This window comes from Pteropus alecto, unplaced genomic scaffold (assembly GCF_000325575.1).
Source record: "Pteropus alecto unplaced genomic scaffold, ASM32557v1 scaffold195, whole genome shotgun sequence".
Taxonomy (NCBI): Eukaryota; Metazoa; Chordata; class Mammalia; order Chiroptera; family Pteropodidae; genus Pteropus; species Pteropus alecto.
The window spans coordinates 672,248-697,637 of record NW_006438073.1 but is presented as its reverse complement, the minus strand read 5'-3'; the positions used below and the strand labels follow the sequence as shown (position 1 = coordinate 697,637).

Here is a 25,390-nt window from a genome sequence, read left to right as displayed (position 1 = left end):
GTAAGTGTGACTCAGCTTATTGTTTATTACGCATATGTGGCAGAATGCCACTATTGTTCTCTGACGTGTATGAAGCCCATGCGATCCCCTAGCACAGAAGCTTGTGCTCCCCTCAATAAAGCTGGCACCTGCCATTTCGTTCTCATGTCAGCTCCTCGTGTGTTCTTTCAACTGGGCGTCTCACCACCGAAACCTTCCCTTCTTGATCAGCTCAGCACTGACATATGTTCAGCACTGTGCTTGGAAAGATACCTTTTTTTTTGCATCTGCCATGACTTTTATGTCCACTTGCTCCCATGTAAAGAAATCTACATTTTTAATGGAGAGAAAAATGCCCCAGAGTGTCATCTTTTAATATCCATGATTAATTGGATAAATCCAACAACATAAAGGTGCTTGTCCTACATTTCAGATTGTTATTTAGATTAAGAAAGTTATAAGTACTTACTTGAATTTTGCCTTTATTATCCACTCCATCCTGATATCCTAGGCAAGCATGTGTGTGTGTGTACATGTTTGTGTATGCGTGTATGTGTGAGAGGGAGGGAGGGAGAGAGAGAGAGAGAGAGAGAGAGAGAGAGAGAGAGAGAGAGAGAGAGCGCGAGCGCACAACAAAAATCAAAATAAAATCCAGTGATAATTCATTAGGTATTAACACAGAAAGAGACCACATATCAGTTGGTTATTTTCTGTCATGTTTGCCATTTGCTTAGTAAATGAGGGAACAAAGGATTTCTCACTTTGCTATAAAATGTTCTAAAACATTTCATTTACATTTTTTTCAAAGTGGTTTCATGTGGTCAGTGATAAAATTTCCAGTGAACTTATACTAGCAAAGGAAAGAGTAGTAACCTCAGACCTGAGTGCGATAGGCAGGAAAGTAACTATTCCTTGCCAGTTTGCCTCAAAAGAGAAGACAGAGAGAGGCTTATAGGAAATTAAACCAAGATGCACCTCCGTCCAGTGGTCAGCCGGCTCTTTCTGTCTCTGTGTAGCCAGAGTTTAATGACATCAGAGTCTTTTGGGTTAAGTGTTGCTCTTTCTTCATCCACACTCATTTCATTTTTTTTTGTTGTTCTCTCTTTATATTCTCCTAATTTCTTTCACCTCCATGTCCCTTTAATAGGAATTCATGAGAAGAGCATCTTTCAGACAGAACAAGGAAAAATTCCGCTCTCCTGAAGAAACAGATGAACTTTGTAAAAAGAAAATGTGAAATGAATAAATGATCGTACTTTCATGTTTTTATTTGCTGCCAGGGAAGCTCAGAGTAAATTTATGTCTCCTCTTAAGAATCGTGTAGAATTCTGATGGCATTAGTATCGAACATATGTCTATAGTACTAATTTCCCTGCTAATCTCATTATTTTCTTCTCTTTTGGTTACCTATTTCCCTATTTTCTTCTTTACCTCTTGCATTTTATTTTATGCATTTTCGTAAGGCTCTTTAAATCCTCTTTTTGGAATTGTAAACTGAGGTGGAGGACAGAGTGAGAATACGTTCATGCTCCACTCCTCTGGGTGAAGGATTGGAAATGAAAAGGGGGGGTGCTTTAATTATGGACAAGAGACTTCCCTTAACCATTTTCAGATTACGCTTTTTGGAAGTGTTTACTTCTTGCTTTATTTTGATCATTTTACTTCAGGAAAAGAATAGAATGTGTCTTATCAGAAGTGTATATTTAAAAAATCATGTTTTGCTTCCTTGATTCTTGTATTCTGTAATAATATATATGTAGTATAGAAATATAGAAATATATGACTCTGCTGAATCCTCTGATGTATTTAAACCATTACAGTAGGATGAAAAATTCTTATTTGTGAGTTTAGATTTTTGATTGTAGGTATATAGATTATTCATCTCTTTAGACCAGATGATTTCAAAAACAGCATCAGAACATCTAAGGAGCTAGAGCTTTTTGGTTCATAGATAACTACATTTTGCTTTTATTATAAAGACTTATTTTTTAGAACTTAGAAATATCTTTGCTTTCAAATTTGAAAGTTCTAAGAGAAAAGGAAATTTCTTCTGTTTAGGATCTGGGAATTTTGTATATAAAAAAATAATCAAGTATGCATTACCATTAACTTCAAATAATGGTGCATCCCTAAGTATGTCTTTACTACTGAAAGAACAAAAGAGAAGAATGACTTCAAAATATGTTAAAGTAATTTTACCAGTATTCATATTAGAAAATTGCATATGTTGTAGATTAAAACATTTAGAGGGCATAGTCAGTAAAATTATTACCTATTGTACTTAGTACAAGAAATATAAGGCTTCATCTATACTTTTGATGCTGTGCATATAATCAATCAATATAAGTAAAACATGAGAGAAAGCATGAACAGAAATTTAAAAGAAATAAAAATAGAATTAAATAATCCATTCAGCACAGAACCCCACACAAGATGGGCACCAGTAAATACTTATCGAATGGAATTGTATATAGGAAGAAGGGTTTGGGTTATTTTATTTTTTTGTGGTAGATGAAACAAACTTTTAAAAATGAAATCATAACCTTTTAAAGTAAAAGCTTATTTTACTGAAAGAACAAAAGAGAAAAATGGTACATTATGGTACATTTGCCTTGTCAATGTACCATTAAATTAAAGAGAACTTTGGACACAGAAGGTCATGATATGATGAGAAGTAAGATCTGAAAGGGACTTTCAAGACTGCATTGTCCGATCACCTTGCTTTATGATGGAAAAAACCTGGGCACAGAGAGGTATACAAATGTTTGATATATTTCCCGCCCCTCTTTTTCTAGGCTCCATGTAAAACTAATATGTGTCTCCTATACTGTATGCCGGGCCGCGTGTATTTCTGAAAGTGTATTTCTGATAATGTAGTTTGTCCTAGAAATATCTGGCTTGCTATCTAGCTAAAATAAGGCAAGGATGTAAGCTCTTTCATCTTCTTTTTAAAGATGACCATGCTGGGAGCACATTGGAAATTCTGAGACATATTTTCAGTATATTAATGTTGTAACAGAATCATGTTTTTAAATTAAATTTATTGAGGAGACATTGGTTAATAAAATTATATAGGTTTCAAGTGTACAATTCTATAATACATCATCTGTATAGGTCTTAAATTACCATCAGTATAGATGGTGATTTCCATCCTGCAAGTGGATGAGAGTGTCTGTGGTGTGATACAAAATGTGATAGTCATTGAAGGCAGGGAAGAACAAAGTTCCAGAAAAGGAGGGAAGAATAGAGGGAGAGAAAAAGCAAGAGAAGAGAGAGGACATGACTGTGTTATACAGAACACACCACAATGTGAGTGAGAGAGAAATGAGGTTTGAAATGTCAGAGGCAAAAGCAAGTCTGTGGAAAAGTCTTATAATCACCAGACATACAGTTTTGTAAGTAGGGATTTGATTTTATCAATATCTAATCAAAGCAGTTCTTTTCTATCATGACTATATTTGATTATATAGTGTAAAATGCAATTACTCATGGACTCTAACTCTTTTATGGCAATTGTTTAAAATAGAACTTACAAGAATTCTTATTTTTAAAAGCATCAATTTGTACCAGTATTATAGCCATGAGTAGGTCTATATGTGACATCACATATTTTATGCATCCTAACCTGTTGGACCACATCTTACTTACATGATACATATTTTCCTGATAAATCTTAAAGCTCTTGTGAAAAAGAAACTTGATAGAAATATCCCCAAATTTGATAATCTTCAAAATTTACATGACAATTCCAGTATCAATTTGCAAAACTGAAATAAAATTTTCTGAAGTCTCGATAAAAATAAATGAATTCGGATCAACTATACTGGAGGAAAAATTAAATTATTTTCTATGTTTCCATAGAAAATAATAATGCAAATTTTTTTATCAAATGATGAGGCATTCAGGAAACATAGAGCCTAAAATTTGGAAAAGCATTACAGAAGTATGGCAGGGAGTTGACTAATAAATTATTTTTCTAGATTTTGTGATGTTTGTAGTATTATTCATCAGCTTTCAGAAATCTGTATTTTCAATTATTTTTAACCTGATTATTTGCTTTAATTTCTAATTTTTATTTGTAATTTTATATCATTTTCTTAAAGCACCAAGTGTATGAGCTTTGAGCCCCAGCCCCACATATTGTGACCCCAGCCTTGCCCACCAGTCAGCTCTGACTCACAAGGGCTCTGCTTGAGATTCAACCCCATGATCTCTCTGGCTTCTGCCACACAATTAACTAGTGGGCTCACTTAGAGTGTGCAGCAGGGCGCCTCTGAAGGGCACAGTATTTTACAGCTCTGATCATTTCTTACACCCCTTTTTGGGTCTCCCCCATGAACTTCAAGACCATCTCATTCCTCTCTCTGCCTAGTTCTGCCTTGACACCATTTCTACTCCACCGTAACTATCCAACGGTACCATGAGGCGTTTTGTGAGGTCTCTCAGAATTTCAGCCAGGTATAAGGTCAAAGCTCTCGTTATCTTATATTCATAATTATACATTTGACTTATATCCCCATGAAGAGTTTCACTCTGCAGCGAGTGAGTGAGGTGGGCAAGTGGTAACGGCAGAGCTACATGTGAAGAGTTGAACTCTGTTCTGTTTTTCTCTCCTTTCACATGGCCTGCCTCCAGCCCAGAAAGCTCTCTCTTTGTGTGGCAGGAAATCACTATTTTCAATAACTTTTCTTTTCTAATTTATGATTTGTGGTATAAACTGTATTCTCACAGTCCTTTAGGCTGAGCTTTTCATAATCGAGACCAACATTTTAGAATTCATTCAGAACATTTTCTTTTTTTCATATATCTCATCTTGCATTTTTTCTCTTCATTAAATTTATTTGGGTGACTTTGGCTAATAAGATTATATAGATTTCAAGTGCACAATTCAATAACATATCATCCGTATATTGCATTGTGTGTTCACCACCCAAAGTCAAATCCTCTTGCATTTTAAAGCTATTGGAACTCTATAAGGGAACATATAGTCAATATATATTTTTTAAATCCTCCTTGGATTCTTTTGTAACCTCCTTTTCCTTGGGACAATAAAGCTCAATTCCATAGTCTTGTTTGAAATATACAAGAACCATAAGATAAAATGGAATCATTAAAAGGGAAAATATGCATTAGATAGTTATTTATTTGTTTGTTTGTTTGTTTGTTTATTTTTAGGCAAGGCAATCCTTGGTTGACCTCACAGATTGCAAGAAACTTGTCAGCTTACACTCCCTTATTTTTTATTTTTTACGTCTACAGTACCTAGTCTTCCTAGGTGGTCTCCCATCCAAATATTAACCAGGCCCAACCCTGCTTAGCTTCCAAGATCAGATGGGACTGGGCTTGTTCAGGGTGGCATGGCCGTAGACTCTGGATAGTAATTTAGTATATTATTTTGTTAAATGCTTGTTCACTATCTGGTGAAGAAATTAAATAATCAGTTGGGATATGGAGTCTAGAAGTGAAGAAGGCTGGAGGTGTGAATTTGGGAGTAATTAACATATGGGTTAATAACATATGATATAAAGACTGGGATAGTGGAGGAACCCTTAGAGGAAAGCACACGTAGGGAAGAGGAAAGAGCCCAGGGTTAAGCCCTAATAAGCCCAGAGGAAGGAAGGGGTAGTCAGGGAATTAAAGGAATCCAGAGCTGGGGTTAAGGAAACCCAGGGAGAGAAGAATATCATGGTCTGTAGCAGTCAAATTTGCTGAATGTTGCAGAGAGAGTAAAATGAGGACAGATATATGTCCGTTTAGCAAACTGCACATTATTAATGGTCTTGATAAGTGCAGTGGAGTAGGGAAGGGGTTAGAAAATAAACATGGATTCCAAAGTAAATGGGGCATGAGAGAGGTGGACGATGTACAAAAGACTTTAGAGATGTTTTGCTATGAAGAGAAACAGAATGTGAGTTCAGAAAGAATTTTTAAAAATTGGATTGATCTGATACACTCAAGAATGAATGTATGTGTGCATGCTATTGAGTCATGTAGCAGTGAAGAATTAATGAAGTAGGGGAAAGAGAGGACACTTGTGTGAGCAGTGTCCTTGAAAAACTGAAGGAAGGTGGTTATTACTAGGAACAAGATTAAAAAGAGGGGTACAAGACAGAAAAGTTTTGCAGGTTACGGACTTTTCTGCTTGCTTACATTTTTTCAGTGAAATCCCTCTCTTGATCTCATTTTCCATTTTGTGATTTCCGTTTCTGTGTTTTGTTTCAGCAAAGCTTCTAGAGAGGATCCATAGTAACGGCCTTTAATTCTATTGCATACACACACAATAAATAGTTCTTAAATGAATGAATGAAATAAAAGCTGTGGACATTGAGGAAAGAATGTGATAGAGTAAGGAATGTGGGAAGTCTGGTAGAGAGGAAAGGAGAAAAATAAATTTAGCAAAGAAACATCTGTCTGATAGTGTTAAGTGCTCATTCGAGATTTCCAGTTTAGAAAACAAGTGTTTAGGGCAATAGATTAGACAGCTCAATTTTGAAGGAGGGCCACCAGATTCAGAGCCTGGAGAATTAAGGGGTACCGGTCTGAAAGCAATGGGGATTCTTAAAGGAGAGGTTTTGGAGTTCTTGATGATGACTGGTTCTAGGGTATGACTATGGAAGGCAGAATAAAATATCACTAGTGATCCCAATTCAAACACTGTCTCTTACATGATGTCTCTTGATCCATTCCTGTGGGTGTGATCTCTTTAGACCAGCGGTCTCCAACCTTTTTGGCACCAGGGACGGGTTCTCCTATGAGAATCTAACACCTGATGATCTGAGGTGGAGCTGAGGTGGTGAAGCTAATGCAAATACAGATGAAGCTTCGCTTGCTCACCAGCTACTTTTTCTGTATCTGATGATTCATTTTGTCTTAGTTCTCAGTTGGACGAAACATCATCAGGGAAAGTAGGAGTGACGTTTAACAGGGAACTTTATATATCCACATTGCCTACCAAGAATTTCTCTATCCTTTTCATAAATTTATGTATGGCTCTCCATTGACTTATTGTTTTAATTTGTGTTCTTTAACATAGATGTATCTTGAGATTATCATGCTAAATGAAATAAATCAGACAGAAAAAATTGAGCACCATATGATTGCACTCATATGTGGGATATAAAACTGAAAGCAGCAAACAAACAAGACAAACAACTCAGACATGGACAATGGTTTACTGGTTACCAGAGGGAAAGCTGGGGAAGGGAGGTAAATAAGGGTAAAGAGGGTCAAATATATGGTGATAGAAGGAGATTTAACCAGAGTGGTGAATACACAATGCAATATAGAGATGATGTTTTATAAAATTGTACACTCGAAACCCATATAATTTTGTTAATCATTGTCACCCCAATAATTTTAATTAAAAGAAGATCAAGAAAGAAATACTAACATGAAAAAATATATTTTCTAACAGTTGTTTTAGAGGTTGGAGCTAGGAATGGAATCCTGTGATTGTTCTCAATCAGTCATCTTGAAAATGAAACATTGTATAGTATTTACCTTGAACAAGTTTTTAATTTGAGTATTGAATAAAAGCAAATCTTGCATTATTAATGAACTTGAGAATAAATTCCAACCTTTTGCAGATGAAATCTTAGTGCTCTCCAATATACATGATGATTGTATTAAAATTATCTGTTTTATATTTTGGTCTGTAAGCTTCTGGAGTATAGACCATTCTCAATCTGTACTGTACTGGCTGCTTGCCTGAGTGACGTGATGAATTCTCTTGCCCTGATGCCTGCATCTATGTATCTCTTTAAATAAGACAATCTTGTTCATCTTATATTCTTAAGGGATTCTACCCGCCTACACACACTACCACAGGAATAAATTCTACTTTCCCATCCCATGTCACCTTACTACTCCCCACATGGATCCTCATTTTTATCTCTCTCCTATCACCAGAGAAGAAGAGGGGATGCCATGTAACAATGATGAGTTTGAGTAGTAATGAGAAAGGACAAAGCCTCTGACAGCTTTCAGGGAGCTAGCCTAGTTGCATAATTCTTTAGAGCATCAACCTCAGGTGAGGACTTTCCATGACTGTGATGCAACAAGACAAAAACAAAAACAAGACAACTTCATAACCAAGCCTGAACAAAGATAAAACCGAATTACCTGAACCATAAAGATGCCAAACGTCTCCCTCTCCTGGTTAACATTAAGTGACCGCTGCTGCTCATTCAATGACAACTTTAGACCGTCTCCGTTAATTCTGCTTCCAAGATAAATCACTGATGCCCATACTTCAAATCACTCTTGCTTTGAGACAGCACCCTATCCAGTCAGACCTCTGCTCACTTGAATCTTCTCCTTAATCACCAAACATGAACTACAGTCCCTGTGGTGGTCTGTCTCCCTTGCTGCTGCAAGCTTAATAAGCCTAATTTTTATTGGCTCCAAGTCTATTCCTGGTGGCTTTCCCCTGGCGAGCACTAATAGCAGAGTGTACTTGGATCAGGAAGTTGTACCAGCAGCAGCAGGCCAACAGCAATCAGCAATTGGAGGGAACAATTAGGAATTTTCCAGGGAGGTCCACAGATGGGTACAGGCCACTTGAAGGGCATCGTAGCTACAACAGCTGCCTGCACCATTGGAATCTTGGCAAATGTATTAACACGATGTCTATCGGTAGCAGGCAGAACCCAGTCTTGATAAAGCTGGGAGGCTATGAAAGGTTGTACTGGGTATCATTTTACCTGTTCTTTTTGGGGGGTTGCTCCCCTCTTTCAGAGCACATGATCACACATTCTAGTCTTTCAAGTCCTAGTCGAATGTAGTCTTTAGAGCTGTACGTCATTAAAGTAGAGACCTGCTTGCTCGATTGTAATCAAGTGGTTTCTATTTATTGGGCTTATCTTCAGTGTCTTCTGGAGATATTTTTATTTTAACATCTAAGTGCAAGGGGTTAAGGACCAAAAAGCCTACCTTTTCAGGTAGGGACATTCCTGGTGATTCTTGAGTCATACAGACTGTTTACTGAATCTAAAGAGCAAGGATGGTCCCATTAAACTGCTATGAAACTACAGAGAAGTGAGTAACTTAAATTACCTTGATTTTATGAATTTCCTCCCAATTTGGCCTATTAATTAAGTTAGGGTAAAACACTCTCACACAGTCTAGTATGAAAAACATCAGGTTTGGAGTTAAGACACATAAGTCTTGGCACTGTTTTGTGCCTGTGATCAAGTGACTGAACTTTACTTTCCATGATTGTAAAGAGGTGATTATATTACCACTAAAAATCACTATTAGAACAAATTAAATGACCCTGGTTATAGATGCTAATTTATTGAGGGTTATAACAATGACCAACATTTACTGAATGTTGATTTTCTGCCAAACTTCGCTGTAAGTAGTTTACTTGGGTTTTCTCATACCGATTTATGAGTTGCATATTATCACTTCTTTTGTAGATGAATAAACTGAGGTTCATGGAGATTAAATAACTTGCTCAAAATTAACAGTGCAGAGGCAGAATGTAAATCCATATCTGTTTGTTATAGTTGATTCTCTTTGCTATTACATTGCACTGCTATGACAAGCACCATGTAATATAAGCTATCTGTATGATAAATAATACCTTTTATAAAGTATCGTAAGGCTTACAAATACTTCTACATACATTTGTGTAACCCGATGCTCATAAAAATCCTAGTAGTAACTACAAAACTGTGGTTATGTCCCTATTTTAAAGAGAACTGAAGTTTAGAACAGTCTTCAAGGACAAAAATGTTTCACATTGTAAATTTGAAACATCTAGCTGTTTGTTGCTATGCAAGCAAAATATCTGGATAATTTAATTTTTCATGTGGTCTTTATGTGTGTATGTGTCCTATAGATATAACCATTAGCAATGTTTAATAATAACACAACATGTTGGAGAGAATTATGTATATCAGCATCCTGTGAAGGGAGTTGAAATAATGTTTTCATTACTTTTGAGTTTCACAACAGAGATTTTTAATTAACATCCATGAAGACTTAATTTTAAATTTTATTTGTCAAAACTGTGGATGAGCCTTCCCTGTTTATCCTTTTAATGTGTCATAGCACCTTTCGATATCTAAATATTTTAGAATTCGATTAATTTCAGCAACAGTAGCTGCCCAAAACCTTTAGGACCAATTGAAGGAAGAATAAAGGCACTGCAGTTAGTTTCTGTAGAGCGTGGCTTATATAAATTGTATATTTGTGACAAGTGTTTCCCTCTAAGAATTATACAATTTCTTATAACTACCATGCTGATGTGAGATTTTTCTAGGAACAGAAAGCAGTTTATTGAGATTTTTTTTTCTGAGTAATTTTAGGCAGAGAGGTTTTTGGAAGGTATTTTCTTTCCCCTGTGGAGAATTCAATAACACTTGTTAGGAGAAAATATGATTCATGAATAAACCTGTAATTTGCGGAAGCAAGTAAGTCCCATTGGTTTTTAAAATATGAAATTTTAGTGTTACGGTGAAGTAAGGGTTATTAAATCAATTAGAATTGTTTTCCAACTTGAAGTAGACTTATTGGTACTGATAACGTTTTGAGTCGCAAATTAATGTATGTAACTGTATTTTAACAGGAAACCTCCAAGCGTGACCTGGATTTGTATTTTAGTGAAAAAGTCCTGAAATACAACATTTTATTGCCTTTCAGGATCACCTACTACTTTTGAAATTTTATCCCTTTTTATTTTCATATTGTTATGTGCAAATAACAACAATATGAAAATAAAATTATACCATTGCACATCCATTTTTAAAAATCTGAAAGATATAAAAAATAAAATACAAATTACCATAACCTTAACATGTAGAGACAAACTGACATTTTTTGTTTAATATTCTAACTTTGTGATCAGAGTTATACATTTCACATTTCTCCTAGCTAAAGGTAAAAATTATCTTGGACTTTATATACAAAATCGAACTTCTAAAGAAGTATAGGCACGTTCTTGATTTTCATAAAATTCATTTCCATTTTCATAATTACTTCTTTTCACCATAAAATCCCCTCAGTGTCAACAGTGAGTCAAATATACATTTATGGAACACCTTTTTTATTCTAATTTTTGCCTAGTGCTATGCTAGGCAATGGATCTCAGTGGAGACAAGTCCCTCTTCCCTTGGAGAGAATTTATTTCTAGCAAGAAACCAGAAAGAAGTGTTTTTAAAACAGCGTGTTGGGGGGAAAGGTAGGGCGCTGGTGATATGGTAATGTTGAAAGGAATTCTTAACCTGCATTTAGGTGTTAGGAAAGTTGCAATTATCGAAAATTTATTTTGTTATGTGGAGAGTACCCACAAAAATATTAGATTTGCTTTTCAGGGTCACGTGGCTAGTCCATGCTGCTGAGGAAGGATTTTGTATCTCATGGTGGCAGGAAAGGCTTAATAGAAAGCCCCAAACAAGCCTGTCATCTGTTTTTCAGAAATAAATAAAAATATAGTTTTTTCAACTAGTCTATCATATATTTGCTTTCCGAGACTATAAACCTCTGTTAAGTACATTTAAATTGGAAAATTTTACTACTCATTTTACTGAGAGCAATTATGAAATTTTTATTGCCAGTTTGTTTTTTGCTCTGTGAGGTAAACTTCTTTTTCTTGACCTAAACTTCATATTTTTAAGTGTCTGTCAAATGGTTGTCTGTAGTAGAGACCAACAAAGTTCCTTTAGTCATCTAGTATGACTCTTGTGTGATAACGTTATGATGAATCTGGATTCCTTAGTCACACATTGTCTTGCGATTTCTTTCTTCCCATTTTCTGGGGAGAGAATTCCACTTGTATTTTTTCCCTGATGTTATGACTTTTGTCACCTCATCTTCCTTCTCCTGAGGAGGTGTATGTCTAGTGGTTTTCCAGGGGCCAAAAGAAAAATTTCATCGCAAAGAATTCTTCCAATGTTTGTCAGTTTTCAGTCAATCATGTTGATGTAAGAAGTAGAATTTCATTCATTGGTAATCTCCTTGGATACATCCTGTTCTCCAATCTGCCTCTAAGGCATGGACTATGGAATGAACTGGAATACAGTCTATGGGAAGAATTTGTCACAGCAGTTGAATATGCTAGGTTTCCATACTTTTCATAAGTGACTCTGTGAGCTGTTTGAGAAGCAAAGAGTTATAAATAGGTGAGAGCCATGAGTGAGAAGGGAAGATTTTTAGCACTTCTGGCATCAAATCACTTTATTTAAGTTCTGTGGTATAACACTGCTATGCCTGTTACTTTTAATTGGCAGTAGTTCCAGCTAACTTGTCCCCCATCTGTCCATCTGGTGTTTCGCTGGTTAAGGAGACAAGGGCATGAAGCAGGATACCTTTCTTCGAATTTAATTAGGTGGATCTTTAAAAAAATCCTTGAGTGAAGGTGTATGTTTTCTTCCAGATTGATTCTTCTCAGATTATTCCAGAATGAATTATTCCAGATTCATTTTTTCTCGATCACGATTATCTCCTCATAGCTCCTCTCCCATTTGGAGTCCTTGTTACAATGCATTGATCTTCTCTCCTTGAATTGTGGAAAATAACCACGGGAAATATGTCGACTGCCAAATTAACAGTAGCTATCCTTTTCATAGGAATTTTACTTTTTGGAATTCCAGGTTTCTTTCAACCATTAACTCTCAGAAGAAGAATGATCTAAAAGTTGTTATATTCACAAACTAAGATTGGGACACTGAAATACAGAGGACTGAGCTAACTTAATATAATAGTATAATCAATTCTAGGTACTGAAAGATTTCAGGTACACTATGTCCTATGATCATTTGTTACTTTGTTAAGTTCAGAGAAACGAATGAGAAAAAAAAAGACAGTCTCTGTCCTCAAGAAGCTTACATTCTCCAAATTAAAATTTTCCTTTTTCTAAAAAGTATAAGGATCACTGATGTAAATGGAAATATGAAAATAGCATGGTACTTGGCTCAATAATAGATCTAGAAAGCCTAGTTCAATCTGTACCTCTCATCAATAGGTCTGGCACACTGGCTATTTCTTGATCAGTTTGTTGATATAAATTATTAGCATACACTGGTCACAACATACAGTTATGCTGTTGGAGGATAAAGTATGAGCACACCTGTAGATCACAACTGAGTTTTTATAATTAGAAGTTCCACAATTAATTAGTGGGTTCTATTTTTCCATGTTGGTAGGTAAACTCAGAGACAGATCTAGTTAGTCCAGAGATATAAGTTCAGTTCATCATGTCACAGTTCGATATGAAGGAAAAACTCCAAATTTAAAACTGTAAGGTGATAAATTTCCTGATTCTTTCATTCTTATTTTAATGGGGGTACAACCTATCAATAAAGAAAAAGTTATGAACAGCTTGTCAATTAGGAAACATTCTAGGAAGTAAGATATAGAAGCTACGTTAATAGACCAATCGGCAATCCTGATGAAGCATCCACAACTGGCTTGAAAATAAAAATCTCACCTTGATGCAATTAAACATAACAGTTTTGAAAAACCTGAAGTATTAGGGTCCCATAGATCTTGATTCATGTCTTAGTATCATAATTTAATATCTGAACAAATTTAGGCTTATTCCTTAAATTTTCTGAGTTCTATTTTCCTTTTTCATAAAACTTGGAAAATATTAGTACCATTCTTAAATGGTTGGTATAAGGAGGATAATTTTAAAATGTATTCAAGAATTGTTAGTATGGAGTCTAGCATATAGTAACTTCCAATAAATGATAGCTAAGATGATGATAATGATGGTCATGCTTCTAATAGGTTTCAAATTTAATGAGGCAGACACTATTCTCCAGCAATACATAGGTTACATGTTTATATTTATAAAAGTGGTACTTCTGTTTTGCTTGCACTACTATCTCTAGCATGATTTCTCATCTGTGCTAAAGATAATTGATCACCCTCACCTGTAATTGTTCTGAAAACACAACTATTTTCCTTGACCAATTATCTCCCTCCAAAATATTTTAATTTCTTAAATTCCACATTTTCATCTATTTTAACTAGAATTTTGACCAGTCCATTATATTTCCAATGTCAACTTAACTTCAAAAACTGTGTGAACAAAATGTCTCAGCAATGCCAAAGCATGGTTTCTATTTTTGTACTAGAGTTAGAGTAGATTTTTTTGACAGAGTAGAGGAGATATATATGTAAAATATATTTTAAAAGGCAATTAAAGCAAATGTATGTAGACAGGCATCTTCATCCATTCATGCTTTGCGTTTCTAAATTGTGTAGAAAATAACACAACTCTTTTGTGGAAATTATCACTGATGTCGTTTATATGTTAAAATTTTTTTATTATATTTACTTTCCAATTAGAGTTGACATTCAATATTATTTTATATTATTTTCAGGTGTACAGCATAGTGATTAGACATTTATATAATTTATGAAGTGATACTCTCGATTAGTCTAGTAACTACCTGGCATTATACATAATTATTGCAATATTATTGACTATGTTTCCTGCTGTACTTTATACTCCTGTTTATATGTTTTAATATATGCTTTATGGTATTGACTCATGTACCAATGTCTTTTGTGAAAATGTGACGTATTTGTTTGTAGGCAGAAAACTTCATTCAGAGTGATGCTCTTTTTTCAAAAGATGGCAGCAATTTCTCCTTTGATTCTTATATTCTAAATTCTATTTAAAGGACAGTGATTTTAAAGAACAGAAGTTTCAGGTTTTATATCTAGTTTGTACTTTCCGCTGCCTGTGTTCATGTGACAGGGTATTCAGAAGTAGACTGGCCATGACTTCAGTACAGTGGCACACTAATAAATGACCCAGAGCACTGATTCTTGATATTTTTTTCCTTTGAATCCCATTTATTCAAGACTTTACAATTTCACTGCATTATCCTTACTATTTATAAAATGTTTACAATATCTGCTTTGAGAAATACTTGTGAATTAATGAAAGAATTCTCTTTCATTGTTTTATGAAAATTAACCCAGGCCCTCAGCATTCATTTTTCTCTACGTCATCTCTGAGACATAAATAATATCTTTAACAAATTTTAGAAAATTGAATGGAGACAAATCAGAAGTTATCCTATTGCTGGGCTTATAGAAGGAGGAAGGTGAACCACAGCGATGGTAATAAACCTTGTAAACAGTATTTTTTCAAATAGTGTGGTTAAAGAGTGCTAAGATAGTTGTTATAGTCCAATCCTTGGCATTTATCAGCTGGTGAAATGGTTCAATTTTCTTCTCTACTAGGCTGTACTTTAGGAGAGAGGTAGGTAAGACTGTATCTGTTTTGCTCACTAATGTATCTGGAGTTCCTAGGAAAGTGCTTTGTACATAATTAATGTTCAACAAACACAGAAAATAAATGAGCCCCAGTTTCATCTTCTTTAATATTAGTTTGATGAACAATCTCTCTATCTATACTCAAAAACGTTTTATGAAAATCAAATTACTCAATGTAATGAAAACAATCTGAAGTCTTATAAAATGTGAAGGCATTATCTTTATTCCTTAGGTGCATGTTTTGTTTATTTTCACAAAGAATAAAATAAGCTTCCTTTTGTCATCAGAAGGAAAGACTGTTTGAATGATCTCAATTAATGTCTACTAATGGGACCCCTTATTTTAGTGGCCTTGGAGCACCACCATCAGCAGAAGCATGCTTATGTTTAATTTCATTCAACCCATGTGGTTTCCTTTTCAGGATGATGGGGCCCAGTAAGTATAAAATTATAACATTACTAATAATTTCCCTTGTTCTTCTTGGCAGGCACAATCAGGTTCTGATGTTCAGGTTTTACTGCCAGCAGCATTTTTCAATTAACATTTAATACTCCCCCACACTATACTTAAACTTTCACTGGCACTGAACCCAGTGTTTCTGTAAAAAAAAAAAAAAATGCTCAGAAGCAAAGAAGGCTTTCTCTTTCATTAATCTCCTTATTCTGCAGTTTCTATACCTGGCATACTCTCACTCTAAGCCTAAAGGATGTTATTTTCTACCTTGTACTTGCTGTATTTACAGAAGTTACTACTCTGATTTAGGAAATTGACAAACATTGCTTTGCAAGTCCTGGAAAAATCTGTTATGAAAGTGTTAGGAATAGACAGACATACAGACTCACTGTATCATCAATTCATTCTGCATGAAGAGCTCCATATTTTTGATCAATTTTACTATGATTAGTGTGATTGTGATAATAGAAGCCAGGAGTCTTCACAGAGATGGCATTTAATTGATTGATTGACTGATTGATTGATTTTTAGGGACAGCATTTCAAATGCCTAAATTTCCAAAGCTAGTGTTCAGAGAATATCATTATTATGTTATTTCTTCTAATTCAGATGAACTGCTCTACTGGGTAGAAAGGAGTTTCCATACAAGCAGTCAGCATTTAGACTTAGATCCTGTTTTAGATGCTTTGACTGTAACACCAACTTAAATGTGAAACATTTAAGTAACAAAAGTACTATCCCCTCCCCGCTCCCCCAAAAAAGCTATTGGTTTGTGTCTTTTCTCTCTATTGAGTTTATTAGGCAATATAAGAGGAACTTATCAACAGTGAGCCAAGTAAGTTGCACTTATGTGTCCTTAGAATTCTTTTCACATCATGGGTTCCAACAAGATGATTTCAGAATTATCCAGTGCATTGGGAATGAGTTGACTGCAGTAAAGAATGATAGGGACAAGCCCACAAAACCTTGCTTTGCCTCTGCAAAAATTGTGATTCCAAAAGGGTAAACTGTATTTCAGAATGTTATAACAGATAATGTATTTGGCCTATCGGAAAGCAAAAGCACTAGGTGGATGTTGAGATCCCACCTGCTGATGGTGGGCCCAGTGGGAGGGAAGATAAATTCTCCGTGGGAGAGGAGCAGATAACAAGACTTCCTACTTTAATACAGCACTTTCAGGGTTTTTACCACACACTTCCGTAGATCTTATCTATTTCGGACCTAAAATCCATGGGAGATTAAATGTGATTATTATTCCTTCAGTGCGAGTTAACTAATGAGATTTTGGGAGGTTACGTGACTATAACTCGTAAAAGGCAACGATTCAAATGTGAGTCTTCTTGTTCCAAGTTTACCACTCCATTCACTCCATTACACCTACCATGAAGAGAGACGACTGGCTAATTTTAAGGAAATTTTTTAAATATCTTAAGTTTTAGTTATTTTGAGAGAGAATTTAATTTACTGCTTATTCTAGAAACAGCTTCCTGAAGTTCAGATAAGTAAAATCTGAGGACAGACTTCTTAAACCTCCTTGCCAACTTGGACTCACTTTTCTTATCCACAAAATGGATAGACTGGTCCAGATTCGTTAGAATCACCTAGGGAGGCTTTAGACCTACCTCTGCTCAGGAGCTACCTCCAGAGATTCTGATTCAATTAACCTTAGGAGGAGGTGGGTTTTCATATTCTTAAAAGGCTTTCCAGTTGATTCTAATGTGCAGCCAAGATTGAAAGGCACTGAAATGGAAAATCTTGGAGGCTTTCTCTTTCCATGCATCTAAGCATGTTGCAAGGACTTATGCAAGAGCTCTGACGTTCCCTAAGTTAATTGGAAGGAAACTCACATTTTATTATTCATTTTATTCTGTCTGGGTCTCTGGCTAGAATTTAGATCCAGTTGTCATGTAAGAGGTTCTGGGAAGTGTAGCATTCTTCAGTCGGATACTATATTATCCAGTTAAAACTCTCCTTAACTTGATTTTCCTTGCAAACTTATAACCCGGTAGCCATCTGGCTCATCTAAAGAATTCCCGTACATGCCAGAAAGTTTTCTCTGAGCACCACTGATGAAAGAATCCATCATTTAGAGACAGATGGGGACTGAATTAAAAATGCGAAATCAGGCAGGGAGGAGATTTGCAGTGAGTCTTGAGGAAGTCATCGAGCAAAACCATGGATGTGAAGCCAAAGGATGACAAACACCACAGGTCACCTTGGCCTGCTGAAGTTGAGCTGGACAGTTTGAGCTCTAAAACACAAGGAATAACATTTTTCAAAGAGACACGTGAGAGCTGCAGAAAACAAAATTTTAAAAAATGAGCATGTTATGTAAGTCAGAAAAAAGAGAAAAATATCCAAGCAATGAGCTTTTCTGCTCAGAGGGGCATAAAGAAAGAGAGGTTGAATAAAATGGAGCTCCCAGTCACTGTCTGGGCTCCTGGGGTGGGTGCAGAGTGGCTGCTATGCAGGCATAGGTGTCTTTGAGAACTAATTTTATATTTGCTAAGAAGTTAATATAAATCTGCAAATGACAGTTTCAGTTTTTTTTCTGAAAGGTTTAAGTGATTGAAGATGAAAATACCATGAGAAAGTCTAGAAAATTTCACAGATTTAAGATAACTGCAAAGCATATCCAATAGAGGGAAATTTTTAGAATTTTCCCTCTATTTTCTAAGCACTTACTGTTTAATCAGTGACTAAGGGCAGTAATGAATACTGCAAATCATCCAGTCAAATGAAGAGTAGGGGGTTGAAGATGGGAATCTGGGGTGAAATAGAGACTATCCTGTGTGATTACTATTTTAACCCAACATCAAAATCAGTTTCAGAAAAGTAGGAACTTCTTATCCACAGATAATAATCTATGACTACTCTTCTTGTCTATGCTAACCTTTATATCTATATTGCTATTTTCTCATGTTGAAAAACAATGCCAAGTTGTTTATTTTTACAAAATGCTTTGTCTTCGTCTATTAAACAACATGCGATCAAAATTGCCAAAGACGGTGATATGTTCTTATTTCATGACCACTGGAAGAACATAAATTTTGTTTAGCACATTCTGCACCAGAGTTTAGCAAATGATAGCTTATGGGCCAAATCTGGTCCACTGTGTCTTTTTACAACCTGTCGGCCAAGAATTGTTTTACATTTTTTTTTATATATAATAGAAAATATTATTTTTCTGATAATTAAATGTATGGATTTTTCTTTAAAGTAAACTAAAAGAGTAAGAAAAATTATTTAAAAATACTAGTTAGAAATTGAATTATTTTGTCATTATCATTAATGAGAAATGTTTTAAGAGCTGAATTTTTACATGTCTGCTTTTTATATTTTCATAAGGTTGGCATTATGGTAGGATAATTACAAAAATATGTTTATAGAAGTCTCAATGACTTTATAAACATAACTACTCTGAATAATGAGAATCAACTGTTCTCTTTTTATTTTTACACTTTAAATTTTTTTACTTTCTATATTAAAATTAGATGAGTAACAATCTGTTTCTTATTCAAAGTTCGTGTATATGTATCTATAGATATATGTGTCTCTATATTTGCATTTATCACTTGCTGACATCAATCCACTGATACAGATCAGTTTTCATGTCTCAAGTCATAAAAACTAATTATGCATGAAAAATGCAGTGAGTTGAGAGAATTGTCTGAATTAGAATTACATTTGAATATTCTGAGATAAATTTGAAATGTTGAACACGTTGAATTACACAATATTTTAAAGACATACAGTTCTGTTGCCCAACTTTGAAATGCTGAATTTCTTTGCTAACACAGAGAGTTAGTTGTAGTCAAGTCTTTAAGGATTATCAAGTGATGGTTTGTAAAGCCATGAGAAAAGGAACACATTTTTTGCAATAGTAGCAAATATTTAAGGGAAGTTGGTTGTAGGATTACTGTGAGGAGGCTGCAAAGAGAAGTGGATTTAAGTTGGAACTTGAAGAATAAGAAAGATTTTGAAAGAAAAAGCAGAGAGATGGTAGGGAGAAATAGAAGAAGTAAAAAGTAAAGAAGAAATGAATGTGTAGTATATTTGAAGACAGTGAATAGATCAGGTTTGTTTAATTTATTCAAACATTAAATTACACGAATACTTTTTAGAAAATCTGAATGGTTACTATTTGAATCAATTTAGGACGCTTACTTATATGCAACTGATAAGCTACCACATGACTGAATTAAAAAGCCATTTGTAATTGACAATTTTCTCGCCTGGACAGAAACTGATAACCAGAACAGAATGATCTCTCTGATTAGAGAGAACTCATCAAATGTTCCATTATATGTAGGCGCCTTACCTGTCCTATGCATTGGTTGATAAATATTCGCTGGATTCGATTTGGTGAAACCACTACCTCTCTGCATCATTTTTGGAATGCAACATCCAGGATATGATTGATTTCCAAAGGCAAAATATTAAAGTGATCCCCCCATGAATTAAAAGGAGAGATCAGGGTTTCAGTTGAATCTGAGAAGTCTGAGTTGAGGTCAAAATCCTTTGTGAGATCTTTGAGGCCCCATCATAGGCAGTTACGAAGGCTTTACCTGGCAGGCCTCTAAAGGAAAAGCTGTTCTCCGACCAGGCTTCGTAAGCAGTGTGGAGAAAGTTGTAGTCAAGGGCTCATGCCCCACCCCCACCTTCATCAACCATGCTCTTATGTGTATACGTGCATTCCTAGCCCAAATCCATCCATCTGGAGGCCTCTTTATTGAGGAGTCATTGGCAAAGCCCTTCCCTGGTGCCCCTGCTGAGACCTCCTTATCAGGGGTAAATTCTCCCTACTCTGACTCAGTACTTTCCCACTCCTAGCCTTTCTCCCTTCCTTCCCCCTGACTCTTGGGTCTGGAAACAGCAGGATTCTTTTGTTTGAGGCTCTCTGTGCAGTAAGATCTTCCTTTCTCCATCCCCCACATCTGTGTTCTTATATGTGACCTGGTGGCTTTCCGTAGGGAAAATGAAATATTGGGAGAAATGAAACATTGGGGAGCTGGCACCATTTCCTGTTTGACCTCTTGCTTATACCATCACAATAAGTGAATAAAGGCTTAATTGTGAATTTCGGTTTGGCTCATTTTCTTAATTGACCACTCCAACATCTGGCAGTTCAGTGTTTTCTCTCTCTGACAGAAACCATTTCAGCTCATTTAGAACCCAAGGGGGTGAAATGGAATTGGAACCAAGATTATTTAATTTTGGAGATGATTATTTTTGCCCTAGATAGAATAGATGGAAAAATTATAGAGAAACTGTCCTTGAAGTTGCCATAAGAAATCTTAGTACTAGAAGAGATTTAAGAGTTTTAGTCTAATTTGCACATTTTATAGATGAGGAGAATGAGGCACAGAAGAGTTTGAAGCTGAGCGCCGATTGATACTGGGGTCCTGAGCCAAGGCAAAGCTTTTCTTCCATGCTACTCTTCCATTCTGAATTTTATCTTGTTCAAGGACCTTCATCCTGAAGAACTGGTTGGGGAAAGAAATAAGGTGACTTGAAGTGAAAAAGGGTGGCTAAGGAAAGGAAATGTTATGATAAGATTATTATAGAATGCTTCTTGTCTATGACATTTCTTGCATCTGTTGTTGTTTCTGGTCACTTTTGGAGACCTTAAAATTTTCTTGACCTTTGTTATTATAAGTACTCTTATTATACAACTTGGAATCAGTGGAGGAGGGTAGTTCTTGTCTTCAAATAATCTTTTAGAAGGCTTTTAGGAGGCTTTATTTCCTTTACGTAGCAGAGACTACTGCTGCCATCATCTTGAACCCAAGAAGTAAACTGAATACTATACGAGTGTTGCCTATTCCCCATCCATTAAGCAAAATGTACTAAATCCTGAGGCAAGTGAAAACGAATGAAGGGAAAAGCTGAGTTTAGAGCTCTCTAGGTCGTTCTAGTTGAGCTTGCAAATTAGAATTTTTCTTAAGAATTTATAATCATTCAGAAAAATTTATACTCAAGGAGTCTGTAAAGTTTATTTATTAATCATATTTTATGTGCCAACACATAGTGGCCAATTAAAAAATAACAGGAATGATGAGCTTTGTAGAGTCTGAGACAAGAGCTTGCATGAAGGCGAATCGTTTTGGAAAGTCATTGCAGAAACTAGAAGTGGGGAACAGGATTGGGGAAGTAGAAGAGTGAAACAGGAAAGGAGGAAAAGCATATCTGTGAAGCAGTCGCAGTGTGAACCGGTCCTTCCAGTGTGCCCATGGTCTGTACACAAGTGCACCTAATGGGAGAGGGAAGCAGAGGGGACCACTGTCCATGAGCCCCCATTTCCCTGGTCAAGGTTGCTCCGTGGGGTGGTACTCAAGGCTGATCCCCATGGAGGGCTTCAGTGTCAGAGAAAGTCCAGGGCAAAATGCAAGGAATATAGATACAGCTAAGATGAAATGTCACCAAGTTACATCTGGATGAAATCGATTGCCATCCAGGTCAGTAAAGTAAAAAGTGAGCTGAAGGATGAGAGGCGGGGTACAAGAAGGGTCTGAAACATTATGAAAACCATTGTTTTAAAATATTGCCTAAGGGAGCCATAGAAATTCCATGCAGGGCTTTGGGAAAAACAGTGGAGGGTGAGGTAGGCGTGGCAGTTGAGCAGTGCTTTTGGGTGATTAATCCTGAACAAATTCTCTTTGATCTGTTTTTTATATTGGCTTCCAAGTTCTTGAAGTAAGTGTTTACATCTAAAAACAAGTTTGGAGATTACTGTCATAAATCATTATTTCAGTTAAATAGATATTAAACTTGGCAAAGGTTAAAGATATAAAATTCTCATATTTTTAAATTTCAAACAATATTTAGTCTTGATGTTTATCATTAATGTATTTTATTTTATTTTTATTAAATTTATTGGAGTGACATAGCTTAATAATATTATATAGGTTTCAAGTGTACAATTTTATAATGCATCATCTGTGTATTGCATTGTGTGTTCACCACCCAAAGTTAAATTTTCTTCCATCACCATGTATTTGGCTCCTTTTACCCTTATCTACCTCCTCGCTTCCCCTTTTCTCTCTGGCAACCACTAAACTGTTGTCTGTGTCTATGAGTGTTTATTTGTTTGTCTGGTTCATTTGTTGCTTTCAGTGTTATATCTCATATATGAGTGAAATCATATGGTTTTTAATTTTTTCTGTCTGACTTATTTTGCATCGCATCATTATCTCAAGATCTGCCCTCCCCAAATTTGAAAACATTTATTTGTAAAGATGTATGCACCCCAATGTTCATTGCAGCACTATTCATGGTGGCCAAGACATGTAAACAACCGAATTGTCCTTTGATAAATGATTGGATAAAAAAGATGTGGTACATATAAACAATGGAATATTACTCAGCCATAAGAAAAGAAAATATACTGCGATTTGTGACAACATGGATGGATCTTGAGATAATCATTAATATATTTTTGAAACAAAATTTCATATTGTTGTATGCTATTCATTGAAGTGAGTTTATCTTTTTCTGCTGACTGAAACAGCTTGATTTCAATTAATACCTAAAGTGTAATACTAGAAGAAATAACATTTTCAACTTTTATGTGTAAGGGGTCCTCCAAAATGTTCAAAATTCCAAAGTAAATATTGTCAACATTTATCATTTGAATGACATTTTGAAGTAGAAAACCATTATTTTTATTTCCCTTTTAGAAGTAGAGAAATTGTGCCTGGGTAATATTCATGAACAGATTACTTGTTGCAGCAGTTACTGAAAAAAATTTCTAAATATTGTATGTAAATATTAACAACATATAAATTAATTTTGGAAAACACTTGCAAAGAAATATTTATAGTAATTTACCGCATATTTGGAAATAATTTAAAAATATTCAGGAGAGTTAATGGCCGAGTTTTTGTTTGTTTGTTTGTTTTTATGTTGTTTTGTTTGACGTCTTGTTTCTGTCATTGATCTGCTAGAACTAGGACAACTCTGGGTAAATAGTGAAACTATGTGTATTAATATTAATGTAAAATATAATATTTAATATATACAGTTTGGAGAACATGTTTAAAGATATACTTTGTGGAAATACATGAAATAAAGGTTTAAAAATATGCTTGTGAATAATGACCACCAAATTTACAATAATGATAGTTTCTGGTCAGGGAGTATAAAGGTAGAAGAGAGATGGCTTCTTATGCATATTACATATAATATATTTTGTATATTCTATATTGTGCATTTGTAATTATATATTATATATTACATTATATATTATATAATACATTATTATATCTAGTGATGTATTACATATTGTTATATAGGCATAAATATATCTCATGTATGGTATGTTCTATATACTATATATATATTTTTAGAGGTATATATAATTATTCTAATTAGATATATAATTTTTAAAGGTGAAGCATATTATTCTCTATACATTCCTTTATATTGGAAAAATTTCTTAAAATATAAACTCATTCTTTTAAGAAAGAAAGGAGAGAAGGAAAAGAAACTCAATGATAACTCTATGCAAATGACAAAGACACAGTTTACAAATAGGAAATTAAAAGCAATTTGGTGTTCTCAGGACACACCGAGGAAGAGATGTTCCTAACAGAATTAGCGTCTGTATGGGAAAGAGCAGTTAAAGTTCAAGTTGTAATAGTTGATACTAGAAGCTCTCCATTGCGAAGTGAAAGGCATACAGTTAAATTCTTATGTTTTGGTGGTAAACCATTAAGAACAGAATTTTTGTTTAGTAGTTTTTTTCACTTTAAATTCATTCTCTAACTAGGATATTTTATAGTTTAAAAAAATAAAATGAGCTTTATAAATATTTGAGCTTTTTAAATGAACTATCAATGTTTTTATTGTATAAAAATTACTAGTGATCATATCAACAGCATATGCATTCAAATTAATTTGTTTATATATATGTATTTGTATATGCATTTATTATATCTACAAATATATACAGATATATCCTTAAATTAAACGAGACATTATTATTCCTTATTTTCTCAGCTACTTACATCTGAATTAAATGAAAAAGCTTGTAGCTCTGTTTCAGTTAGGCATGACTGATCATTTTGTAGTTTAAACCTTATTCGAATATTTAGTATATAGAGCAGGAGTAAGCTAATAGTTCTGGTTTTAAAATCAGAAATACTTTTTAGTGAAAGAAAAATGACAGTTACACTTTGCCTATATTTAAATGCTCTCCCCGATCACTAGTCAAATTAAGAAACAATCTTAAAAATGAAGGCAATATTTGGCACTCTTCATTGGAACTTTACTTGTAAGAATGGTACACACGGCCCACAGAGATCTAACAGTTTCTAACCCTCTACTTTTTTCTAACAGTGTCTGCATAGACTACACCCATGAGTGCATGAACAAATCATTTTGGGCAAAAAATAATCTCACATAATAAGCACATCTGGAACTATATCAGTTTTTACAATTATGGTTAATTCTGTACTTTGGCCAAATATTTTCAATAAGCAAAACATTCCTGGTAACTATAACTTTGTGTATTATTTAGATTGATTTTTAAAAAAATATTCTTCACAATAATATACTATCATTCTGTTTAAAATGATTGCTACATTTTGTAATATTTTTATTACCATATTTCTCAGAATCTTTGTGGTAATTTTTATAATACTATTATACTCCAAGTATTTTTTTTCTTTAAAACCAAGAAAAAGGTTTCAGGTAATGAATTTTTATAACATTCCATGAG

At 34.7% G+C, this 25,390-nt stretch overlaps 1 protein-coding gene and 1 pseudogene across 3 annotated transcripts in view; both read right to left on the bottom strand.

Moving 5' to 3' along the window:
• Window positions 1–25,390, bottom strand: part of OPRM1 (opioid receptor mu 1) — a 50,014-nt gene that overhangs the window by 21,042 nt on the left and 3,582 nt on the right. The window lies entirely within an intron of this gene.
• LOC112482386 lies at window positions 5,230–5,348 on the bottom strand (annotated as a pseudogene).